Source organism: Malaclemys terrapin, chromosome 5, assembly GCF_027887155.1.
Source record: "Malaclemys terrapin pileata isolate rMalTer1 chromosome 5, rMalTer1.hap1, whole genome shotgun sequence".
NCBI classification, from domain to species: domain Eukaryota; kingdom Metazoa; phylum Chordata; order Testudines; family Emydidae; genus Malaclemys; species Malaclemys terrapin.
This window is the reverse complement of record NC_071509.1, coordinates 122,213,182-122,225,257: the sequence shown is the minus strand read 5'-3', so window position 1 is coordinate 122,225,257 and position 12,076 is coordinate 122,213,182. Positions and strand designations below refer to the sequence as shown.

Below are 12,076 nucleotides of genomic sequence, written 5' to 3'. Positions count from 1 at the left end.
AAGGGCTCTGACTACAACTTTTACCCTTCACAATTTTTTAACTGATATCGATAATGAATTGATAGTTACCCAGCTGGTGTAACCAAGATTTTGTAAACTTACTCTTGCTGGTCAGCCTTGAAGACCTAGCCACATTTAGCCCTCTTCCCATGACAGAGAGTTGTGCTCACCTGTGAAGGTGTGTTATATGTTCATGTAGAAGTTAGGGCACAGTCATCATTATCTGCCTTGGTTGGCGAAACCAGAGCTCACACTTTGGAACAAGAGGCTCACGAATATATATATACATCCCACTTTGCCAGGGAGATCCCCAACGAAGACAGTATCCTGTGTTCATCCCATAACAAGAAAATCCTATTGAGTAAATCATTTTGATCCAGGCGTGTGACCTCTGCAGGATTTTCCAGAGGAAAGTGAAAACTCCTCTGTAGTCGCGACAATATCTCATGTGTAAAATACCACCAGGACCCCCAAAACAGCAATTTCATTAATCATGTGCATTTACATAGGGGTGTCCACATACCCTCCATTGCAAAGCACTTTTCTGCTCACACCAGCCTATAGATGATCTTCAGCTTGGTCAGGGTCCAGTACCCAAAACAGAGGCAGTGTAAGACTAAGTCATTTCCACAGGCTATGCAGATATACTCTAAGTCAGGGTCTGTGTATTTTGTTGATGGCAGGTTAGGGACTCAGATTGCTCTCAGCTTCATTATAATGTATCACACGTTTGTCTCCATCTGCCTGTTTCTTTTGATGTCTCTCTTTGTATAAAATTATGAAATATGAACACACGTAAAATATGAAATCCCACATCCAGAAGTTACTGAGGAAGGTCATTCTTCATTCCCTAAATGCAGGATACACAAAAACTAAAATTTCAAAAGTGACTCGTGACTTCAGGTGCCTAATTTAAAGAGAACTGATTTTTAGAATGTGTTAAACATAGGCCCTGTAAAAGTGGAGGTGTCTCCAGATGGGCACCAAAACTCGGAGGCACCCAAAATCTCTAGCCTGTGTGTCAAATGTAGGGTCTAATCTAGAGAGAAAGTAATTAAATAACTGTCTGGTTAGAAAATATATATTAAGAAAAGATACAGGTAAGGCATTTATGCTGTTAAAACAAAGATTTTTAAAACTCTAATATTATTTAGTATTTACTGTGACTCTAACATCATCCCAATGCAAGAGGCTCACTGATATCTGGTAGTAAGTCTCTGATGGCTTGACCAGTTCAATGTACCTCAACTCATTAATGTCATACCCTGTATCTATAAGGTGTCAAATAAGATATCAATAGAAAGCTAATAACTTATTGATCATTAATATTATTGTCTGGTGTATGTATGGAGGAAACATTCGAAATTACAAACATATTGGAAATTATGTTACCAAAGTATGTCTACCAGGCAGGGCTAAAGTCCCTCCACACCTCCCCCACCAGACAAAGGAATGTGGTTCTGCTACCTGGAAGGTATTTCCAAGGTACATTAAGCGATAATGGTAATGCAATTTACATAGAAGGTAAACAGGACCATCAAGCCAACAAGAGGAGGAGATAGCCACTCAGTATCATGGGAGGCGGAGAAGATATCAGAAACAGCTCAATTTGCATTTTAGTAAATCCCGGGGGGCGGGAGGGGACCAGCGTGCAACTTCCTTCACTAGCAGAATCCATGTTGCCTCCCTTGAATGAAGCTTGAATGAAGTTTAGTGGGACCTTCAGAAGAATCCATTTCAGAGACTCACTGGATTATAAAAGAAAGGCAAAGAACCCCAAGTTATTATTCACCTAAACTGACAAAGGAACTGAGCTCTTTGGACTTTGTGGGCATCCTTGCCCAGAGGGATTGATCAGCCATCTTGCTGGAAGGTAGTATGATGAGAATCTCACCTGGAACAAAGGCGGTAACTTGTTCCGTTAAGTCTTAGCCTCTAGACAGTTTTTTTCTTTTAATTTGCTTGTAACTATTTCTAACTCTATCCTTTATAATTGAACTCACTTAAAAGCCTACCTTTTTATTAATAAACTTGTTTTATTTTTAATCTAAGCCAACCTAGTGCTGTGTTTAATTTAAAGTGAATGCTAAATCTGGTAAACTGCTGCGTATTGTACCTTTAAAGAAACAAACAAACAAACCTCAATATCTCTCTGAATGATCCAGGAGAGGACTGGACATTGTAGAGCACAAGGGTTTGGGAAACTTCAGGACTGGGAGGTGTTGCAGACATCTTGCCAGGTGTAACCTAGAATGGTGGAGACCAGTGTGTGGAAGTGGTCCAACAAGCAGGCTGCTGGAGTCAAAATTGCTGAGTCAGAGCTGCTTAACACAGACACTCAGTGCATGCTTGTACGTTGGCTGCAAGCATCCAGACAAGACAGCTACAGCAGCAGAGCATTTTGAGGCATTCATGGTTACAGGGCAGGCCGTGACATAATCCCCCTCTGGTCTGGATTGCATCCCAGAATGTGACATTTACTTAATGCAGTTTGTTCACTGTTTTGCAGACTATTCAGTTTGACTCTGATGCTAGTAATCTCAAATCAACTATTTGTCATCTGTTACTCCCTCTTTAAATCCTTCCTCTCTGTGCAGGATATTCCCATCTTTTTTCAAGGAGAACATAAACTAGATCCTCAGGAGGTATCTCCTCTGCAGGGCCGGCTCCAGGCACCAGCGTAGGAAGCAGGTGCTTGGGGCGGCCAATTCAGAGGGGCGGCACTCTGTCCCGTATCGGGGCTGCACATCCAGGTCTTCGGCAGCGGGTCCCTCATTCCCTCTCTTCCCCTTTGAGCTGCCGCCGAATTGCCGCCGAGGAGGAAGAGAGGGAGTACCCGCTGCCGAACTGCCGCCAAAGAAGTGGCGCGATTTAGCTGCCGCCAAAGTGCTGCCGTTCGGCGTCTTCCTTTTTTTTTTTGCCGCTTGGGGCGGCAGAAAAGCTGGAGCCAGCCCTGCTCCCCTGTCATCAACCATGAGACCAACCTGGCTACAACAACACTGCATATCAACAACGAGACTTCTTTCCTGCTATCCTCCTCTAACCACTTCATTGTCTCCTATTTCCTGATCTCTATCATCCCTACTCTCAAGCTCTTACTTCGCTTTCTCATTATCTCACTCTTCTCAGTTTCCGTCTTCCCTTCCTCTCCAGTATTAGCAAGCTACATTATTTCAAATATAAAAACAAAATCACTGGAAAACTCTTCTCAGTGAGTGTCACTAACATGAACAAAATATTTTCTATTCTGAGCTATTTTCCATGCTATGCTATTGTTAAAAAAGGATGCAAGATTTTATTTTCCTTGAGACTAGGGGGGAGAGAGAGAGAGATTTTTTACACCATCCCTTTTTACTGAAAAACAGCTGGCCTGGTTTTGCTCAAATTTCCTAAAAATGTTCACCTTTGGGATAATTTCATTCATTCTAGACCTGAGAGACAGAAAACAGGATTAAATCAAATTGGCTCACAACTTAGGCAACTCTTGTTGCCTCTGCCGTTCTAATACACACATTTTGTCATATTATATTTAGAGACACACAGGGCCGGCTCCAGGCACCAGCTTCTCAAGCAGGTGCTTGGGGCGGCTGCTCCGGAGAGGGGCGGCAGGTCCAGGTATTCGGCGGCAATTCGGCGGACGGTCCCTCACTCCGCCTGGGAGTGAAGGACCTCCCGCCGAATTGCCGCCGCAGATCGCGATCGCACCTTAGTCACATGACAAACCTGCATAACACCTCTTTGGACTATGTAACTTAGGTCCTGCATCCCCATTTCTTTTTAATGTATCTATCAGCAGACTCCCCCTGCAATGCTGAATACTGGATAGTTCCATAAAAATATATTCATAAATAGAGGTCCCCATTCTGATGCCCTGTATAATCTTAATAATCAAATGTTAAAGGCTATTTTAAAATTGTTGAGATTCTACCTCAGAAAAGAGACAAGAGCACTGCCTCTATCCTACTTCTAAAGGAACGCTGGTCCCCATATTCTACCACCATTTTGATTTAGTATCAGAATTAAATGTCCTTTCAATAGAGTCTCTCATATTGGCTGCCAGCTAGCAATACACATTATGTATTCTCAGTCCTCCCTGAACGTTCTATTTTATTGATGTGAACACAAGGTCTCTTGCCCTCTAATTATCTATAGGCAATATTATAGGGAATGTCCATTAACATAAAGATTATTTTTGGCAAGACAAGACACATTTTAAGGATAGGAATCTTTCCCCTGACTGAAAGTGATACATTGTGCCACCAATCTAGGTCTTTCATTAGAACTTGTGAAAGTAGTATCCCATTCAAAGAGTTTAACTTTACTATATTTGGTGTCAATTTTATCCCTAGCTAATTTTATGCTGTTAGGATGTCTTTTGAAGTTGAAGTCTGCCATCAAATATCATGGCCAATAGAAACTAAAAAGAGAGTATCCCAACTTAACTGTTTGTAGCGTGAGAAAGTGGCCTGTCATTCTGTGAAACTTACTCAGTTCTGTGATGTGCCTGTCTGCTTTTCAGTGTTGAAAAATAAACAAGGAAACAAGTATCATTTATGTAAAAATTTAGAGGGCTGTGTCATATTTGGAGACTTAAGTGGTATCTAAGTGGTTCATAGGCTCAAGTGCCACCCTTCTGTACAGGGGCAAATTTAAAAACTATTTCTTTGTTTATCTTAACCCTTATTCTTCAACATTTAAAAGCAAATGTTCACATCACACAGCTCAGTAAGTTACACTGCATGACAGAACACAGTATTGACCAAACTACTGAACCACAGTCCCATATTGTTTATGGCTAGGCCAAAGGTGAAGTGGAAAACTACTGTTAGGGAAGCTACAGTTATATAAAATGGTAATGCTGGCATGGTAGTTTTACCAGATGAGGAATGAGATTGTATAAAGGGTTGGGAAATTGGATCTCACAAACAGATGTATTCACACAAAAAATATGTAAATTACACCATTGCTGTAACTACAAGTTTGACTGGATAAGGTGTGTGCTTCAACTAAGATAATAATGTAGCTAGTAATAACCAAGTAAGGTATGTCATATATTTTCAGAATGTTTTGTATCTATGCTAAGTTGTATAGTTAAGAACTGTATTCATGTTAAGCTTTTCCCAGAATGCTTTTTACTTATGCTAACATGTTTAACCAAGGGGAAATGTGAATTGATGTATTTTTAGTGCTAGGTGCAGAAACATACCAGAAAGATAGGAGAAGATGATCTCTTTGATGCTTAACCAATGTGCACTCTGTATCAAGGTACAGCTAGTGTGCACGTCTCTAAGCTTTGTTGACTTCTGAAATGCTATGTTCAAAAGAAGATAAGACACTGATAAGAACTGGGCAATGTTTGGCGTCTTCTAGCCATTGTAAACAAGAACGGTATAAAAGAGGTAGTTTTTGTAATCAGACTTTGGGATACACACAGACTAGAAATGTAAGCTGTGATCACTTCAAAGTTGTTCCCCAGAGTTGGTAATGTATGGACTTCTCTGCATTATGCAGATTTATCTTTGATTAATAAACTAATTGAGCTTGGGTTATCTGAGATCTTATCAATAAAAGAACTGAACCTTAACAACAATCACTTTGCGGAAAATATGCAGATATATTTGTGACATTACAAGTTTATGGATAAATTCAAAGATAATAGTCTTTACTATCACTGTACTTTTTCCACATGTGACTCATGCTAACAATTTCCTAATCTGAAAATACTATTAGTATATATTAAACTAACTTCTATGTAACTCTCACTTGTTTTGTTAAACTGTGGAGTATGGAGTTGCTGGATCACATGAAAATACCAGAGAAGAAACTGTAAGTCTCCTAAGAGAAGCCTCAGGCAGCTAGATGTCAAGGGATAGTATCAAGTAGCTAGTTTCCAGAATTTAAAGCAACTTAAAACTATTATATTTTAGTGGGAAAATATGGGTGTAGCTAAAGCCGCAGCAGCGCTTTAACATGGCTTGTGTGGTCACGGCAGAGCACTGGAAGAGAGCTCTCCCAGCGCTCTAAAAAACGCACCTCCACGAGAGACGTAGCTACCAGTGCTGGTGCACTGTTTACACTGGAGCTTTACAGCGCTGAAACTTGCTGCACACTCAGGGGGGTGTTTCTTCACCCCCCTGAGCGAGAAAGTTGTAGCGCTGTAAATTGCCAGTGCACACAAGCCCTTAGTTCACCTTTCAGCAGCATTTAACCTCAGAAAATGATCTGACATCCAGAGTTAGACTTGAGAAAGTCCCGACACTATACTGAAGTTGTTGGTATATACCGTTTTTTAAAAAGATTTATTATTATTTTGAGGAAATTTGCACTTTAACAGTTTTGCACTACATTTGACCAATAAAAAACAACAACAAAAACTTTAAATTTTAAAAGCCAAGGATTTTTCTATCCCCATGAGCATGCACAGTAAATAAACAAATATTCAGCACCATTGAGGCTCTCAAAATAGAGCTAAAGGCTGTCCATAGTACTTATGCAGGCATTTTGCACGGGGCTAGATTTCACCCTCAGTAAACAGCAGAATAAAGATTGCCTTTTGAATTACAACGGTGCTGCATACACACGTATAGAAGAGTCTCAATGCCAATGAAGCTGTATGTGGAAGTTTTTCACTGCACCTGAGACTGAAATTCCTAACTTTGAGCATTCAGCCCAAAGCCTTATAGGTTATATATATATATATATTGGAGAGGGAGGAAAAGCTCAGCATCTGGCTGAATCAGACTGTAGATTCACATTGTCATTCTTTTCTTTTCAGCTACTATCGCACAAATTAAGGAATCCTGATCGTTAGTTAAGTCAGTTGCTGAATGTTATTTAAATGCAATTTGTTTAAAAAGTGCATGATTCAAACACCTATAAAGGAATATGGTTTTGATATGTCAGAAACATAGGCCTCTTTTTTATATATTCTGTGATGAAATACTTAGCCATTTTTAGAATTGTTAAATATGCCTTGGATTCTGATTTAAAAATAAAAATAAAGCATTTTGTCACTAAAAAATGCCTATCACACAGAAATACAGTATGCTTCTCCTGGTATGGCTTGCACAATAGCTGCCTTTAGGTCTGCTCTTAGAGAGCAGTTTTATCGTTAAAGAGCTGTCAGAGCACGCCAGTGCTACCTAGTTAAGTTGCAGCTCGTAAATCAAGGAGCCAGGTTTACTGCAGTTCAATTTAATGAAAGCATGTAAGTTGTACTACAACTGAGCTGCTAATGTTGGATTCATGGAGAACAATGGAAGTTAGACATGCATGACAAAAACTATATTAGTGGTTATTTGATTAATTACAGAGTATGATCATGACACAAGAAACGGATTATTATTTGCAACCCAATACAATGGCGGTGGAGCTTATGTTCTGTGTTTTTTGTTTATTTTAATTAACAGTTGAGAATGATACACATGATGGACAGTACACATGATGGACAGTGAAATCAGAAAAGTACATAGAACAAAGGAGGGCTCTCTAAAGTATTACCCGTTTTTATTTTTTTCCCCCAACTACAATTCTACTTTGCCAATCACCAAAGTAATATGCCAAGTGAGATATTGGGTAATATAGGTGGTTGTACTGTCTGAAACCCTCTAAATGCAGTGTATTGACATAAGCAGTCTCTTTGCTCAAATGCAGAGACATGTTACAAACTCTGCTTTCAAATTGTACAATTAAAGGAAAAATATATCTTCATGTTTATATGGCTGACATCCTCACACCAAAGCTTCTACAATTCCATCAACTTCAACAGCCAAATAAGTGCTTTCCACATACTACATATATTATATAATTTTGTATTTTTTAATATCTGAGTTTAGCTTTTAAAGGAAACAGCTGAGCCAAAATGTTAGTGCCGTGCTGATAAAGAGGAAGAAGAGCACAAATAATAGCCTGGCTCTCTCTCTTCATTATTGACTTTTTCATTTTTAGTGGGCACTTTCTATGCAGCTAACCTATAAAAATGCTACAAAACAAGCCCTAATTACAACAGACTTTTACTGCTAGGTGTGACGGGTTGGATCACAGAAACCCCCTTGGGAGCTGCCACCTGATGTACAAAGACTACCCCTGCTCCTGTTTTCCCTGCCAGCTCAGGACTCCAGCACCCTGTCTTGCTGAGCCAGACACTCCTGTCTGCTCCAACACAGACCCAGGGTCTGAATCACTTGTCCCAGAGCTGCAAGTTTACCTGAAAACAGCTTGCAAAAGTGTGCTTGTCTTTAGCACTCAGATGCCTAACTCCCAATGGGGTCTAAACCCAAATAAATCCGTTTTACCCTGTATAAAGCTTATGCAGGGCAAACTCATAAATTGTTCGCCCTCTATAACACTGATAGAGAGATATGCACTGTTGTTTGCTCCCCCGGTATTAATACATACTCTGAGTTAATAAGGAATAAAAGTGATTTTATTAAATACAGAAAATAGGATTTAAGTGGTTCCAAGTAGTAACAGACAGAACAAAAGTCTGTCTGAAACCAGACAGAACAAAGTAAGTCACCAAACAAAATAAAATAAAATGCGCAAATCTATGTCTAAATCAAGCTAAATACAGATAAGTTCCTCACCAGTTCCAGAATGCTCCCTTGTACGAGCTGGATTTTATAATGTACTATGAGAACCTTAATGTATGATTTGATTTCATCTTGTCAGCCACCCTTTTTGAATAGCAGAAAGGAATGACAGACCAGAAAAATCCTTATGACTAATTATGGTCATCCTTTTGTTTTAGAATAAGTTATAAAGCTACTATGGTTTCCTATATGTATTACAAATTAGGAAGTAAGAGACATGATTCTCTATTGTATCTATGTTAAGAAGATTAGAGGAATGTTGAGAGCCTGAAGCCCCAATGTGAATTGTTTTAGTTATAAGATTTAGCAAGGCTTGATTTACAATGTATTCTGCTGACTATACAATACTGCTGTCTGTATACCTTTGAAGGTTTCTGTAAGAGATTGTTTGTGTGAATGAGGCATGCATGCATCAGGAAAAGATAAGGTGTGAAAGCCATCACAAATGTCCAGATGGTCAAGAAGAAGTGAGAGACTTGGAAAGACCAGGAGACAATCAGAAAACATCCATTGTATCCGATGTTAAACATGTTAGCAGCATTGACGACCTCAGAGGTGAGGCAGGCACCCCTGAAGGTGAGACAACAAATAGGATATAACGATGGGAAGCCTGACAATAACCATCAAATGATAACACCACTTAAGGACTAATGATTACAGGATGACATTGCAAAATGCATGGACTCAAATGAGAATTTACAACTATAAAGCTGGGGTGTTTTGCCATGGAACTCTGGGTTCAGTCCTGCAAAGCCTCGGAGCATCGGATCGCGACCGACAGAACCCAGCTCCACACTTGTGCTCAATCTAACTAGCCATTAGATTGACTCGAGCTACAACAGACTGGTAACTATGAACATCACTGGCAGGAGAGAGAGAGAGTGTGTGTGTGTGTGTGTGTGCGCGCGTGTGTGTGTGTGTAAAAAGCGTATGCTAACTGTGGTATTCTCAATAAACGCTGTGTGTATTTACCTTCCTCTATAAAGATCCCGTGTGCTTTGTATGAGCATAACATCCTTTCACTGGCTAATCTCCTTTTAGCCTGAGTCCAGCAATCACTCACACCCCCTGTAGTTACTGTCCTTTATTCCAGTTTCCTTCAAGTATCCTGGGGGGAGGAGGGGGAGAGGCTCCTTCCTTAGCCAGCTGAAGACAAAATGGAGGGGTCCCCCACGGGTTTAAATAGACTCTCTCTTGTGGGTGGAGATCCCCTCCTCCCTCCTATGCAAAGTCCAGCTCCAAGATGGAGTTCTGGAGTCACCTGGGCAAGTCACATGTCCCTGCATGACTCAGTCTTTACTGGCCGAAGCCATTGTCCACATGGTATCTTGTATGTCTCCAGGAAGACTCTTTATGCGGATTGGAGCATTCCAAGATGCATTATTCCCCAAGTGCTTCCTGATCAGGTACTTAACCTTGTGAATTCCTTCCTAAAGAAGCTGACCAAATGCCTCACAAAGCTTACTTAGAAACCAAGCAAGCATACAGCGCATATTCTTAACCTCAAGTAGAAAATGATATATGTGTACAACTAGGATGAATAGATATAGTAGACCATAACCTTTACAGAGATATGTTATATGGCACAGGCAGCACAAAACATATTCCAGTTATGTCATACATACATTTATAAGCACCCCCCCCCAAAGCCTTATGGGGTACACTGTCACACTAGGGCTTAGACCTTTCTGTAGCATATTCAAGTATTTGTCTAAGGGCATTGATACACATAGGACATGAATTGTACAGCCATGAGCAATAGTACTTTAGCTCAGGCTGCAACAGCTCATACTCTTAATTCTGAATCTCCCAGTTCAGTCCCAGGGAGTCAGTCAAGAGAGTAGCCATCACTTTGGCACATGCAATACAAGATGACAATCCTCAGGACAGCATGAATTGGTATTGTTAGTATTGAATTGATATTGGTACTGAACACAGCAGATTTTGATTACTGTATGGCTTGATGGACTCTCCCACTTTTAATTGCAAAGCTGAAGATGAACTATGTATTATGCTTCATCAAGATAGCTCCATCAGTACTTATCACCCAGCAAACAGCTAGACTTTATAATAGATAGTTTAGGAAATCTCAACACACAGTGTATGAACTCTTCATGCTATAATTTTCACAGCCCTCCATGCCACTGTCTTCCCATCCTCTGTTGTTACTCCTAGCTCACACTTTTAAGAAGGGGATACTATTAATGGTCAAGGAATGGAAGCAATGTGGATCATCATGTAGCAAGATGAGAGAAGTTCCATCACTCATAGTTCTTTGGGATGGCAGATTTGAAGTTCACTCATACATGTAGTGATCATGCCTTGCTCTAATTAGGGACATAAGAAAGGAAAGAAGCTCAATGCTGGGATCTCAATACTTGGTTTGAATAAAAGTGTTGGTTAAACACACACACACACACACACACACACACACACACAGAGACACACAGACACACACACACACACAGAGTAAGACAGATGACAAGATGATCCAAAAAAGGAAATAAAGCATACAAGTGTCTAGATGCAGAGAGGCTGTTAATCTTAGTGAAAATAGGATTCCTGCAATATTAGCAAGGTCAGTGTCAAGAAAAATTATGTCTCAGCAAATGCACAAGCAGGCCTGTCAAGGGGCTAGACTAGCTTGAATAACTGGCCTGCCAGGAAAAACGTGTTTTGATCATGTACAGTTAGTGATCAATCCACCATTTTGGTCTTATTCATGTCTTTACATCTTTTTTCAATCTCCCCTTCTTTGTCAGGGTGCATGTCATACCATGGCAAGAAATTCAAGCTGCATGATAATTGAACAATAGAGGTACACTGCAATAAATCAATCAATCTGTGTAACGTACATAAAATGGCTGCTTGAATGAGGCACTTAAATAGAGTTCCTAATCATTTCTGACATTGTGCTCCACAAAATGAAGATGCAAATGAAACATTCAAGAATTTGTCAAGTATCAGGGGATAGCCGTGTTAGTCTGTATCTACAAAAACAACAAAGAGTCTGGTGGCACCTTAAAGACTAACAGATTTATTTGGGCATAAGCTTTCGTGAGTAAAAACCTCACTTCTTCGGATGCATGCATCCGAAGAAGTGAGGTTTTTACTCACGAAAGCTTATGCCCAAATAAATCTGTTAGTCTTTAAGGTGCCACCAGACTCTTTGTTATTCAAGAATTTGTAGCCTTATTTTAATCATGATTACCTGCCATATTGAAGTGACCCTGAAAAGATTCCTATTTTTAGCTCTCAGGACATTAAAGTGTTTAATTTCCATCCTGTTTCTCTAGAAGATAGAATGAAGAACCTAAACTGTAAGTTATGGCGCAGATGGAAATTTAGGCCGAATTTGGTGAGGTGAAATCATAGCAAGAATAGTGTTCCTTCTAGGACGGAGTGAATGAACAATCACCATACAATGGCTATATTCCACGTTAGAATACCCCAAGAAGTGATGAATGAATACTGGGTAAGGAATG

At 40.0% G+C, this 12,076-nt stretch overlaps 1 protein-coding gene and 1 long non-coding RNA gene across 11 annotated transcripts in view; one reads left to right on the top strand and one right to left on the bottom strand.

The window, feature by feature from the left end:
* Nucleotides 1–12,076, bottom strand: part of CCSER1 (coiled-coil serine rich protein 1) — a 1,155,725-nt gene that overhangs the window by 610,101 nt on the left and 533,548 nt on the right. The window lies entirely within an intron of this gene.
* Nucleotides 5,437–12,076, top strand: part of LOC128838048 (uncharacterized) — a 69,519-nt gene continuing 62,879 nt past the window's right edge. For 2 of the 5 annotated variants that reach the window (XR_008445084.1, XR_008445083.1), the window contains exon 1: nucleotides 5,437–5,481. This is a non-coding gene — a long non-coding RNA (uncharacterized LOC128838048). Of the gene's footprint in view, nucleotides 5,487–12,076 lie in introns of all 5 variants that reach the window. The other 3 variants (XR_008445085.1, XR_008445087.1, XR_008445086.1) reach the window with 3 other exon arrangements.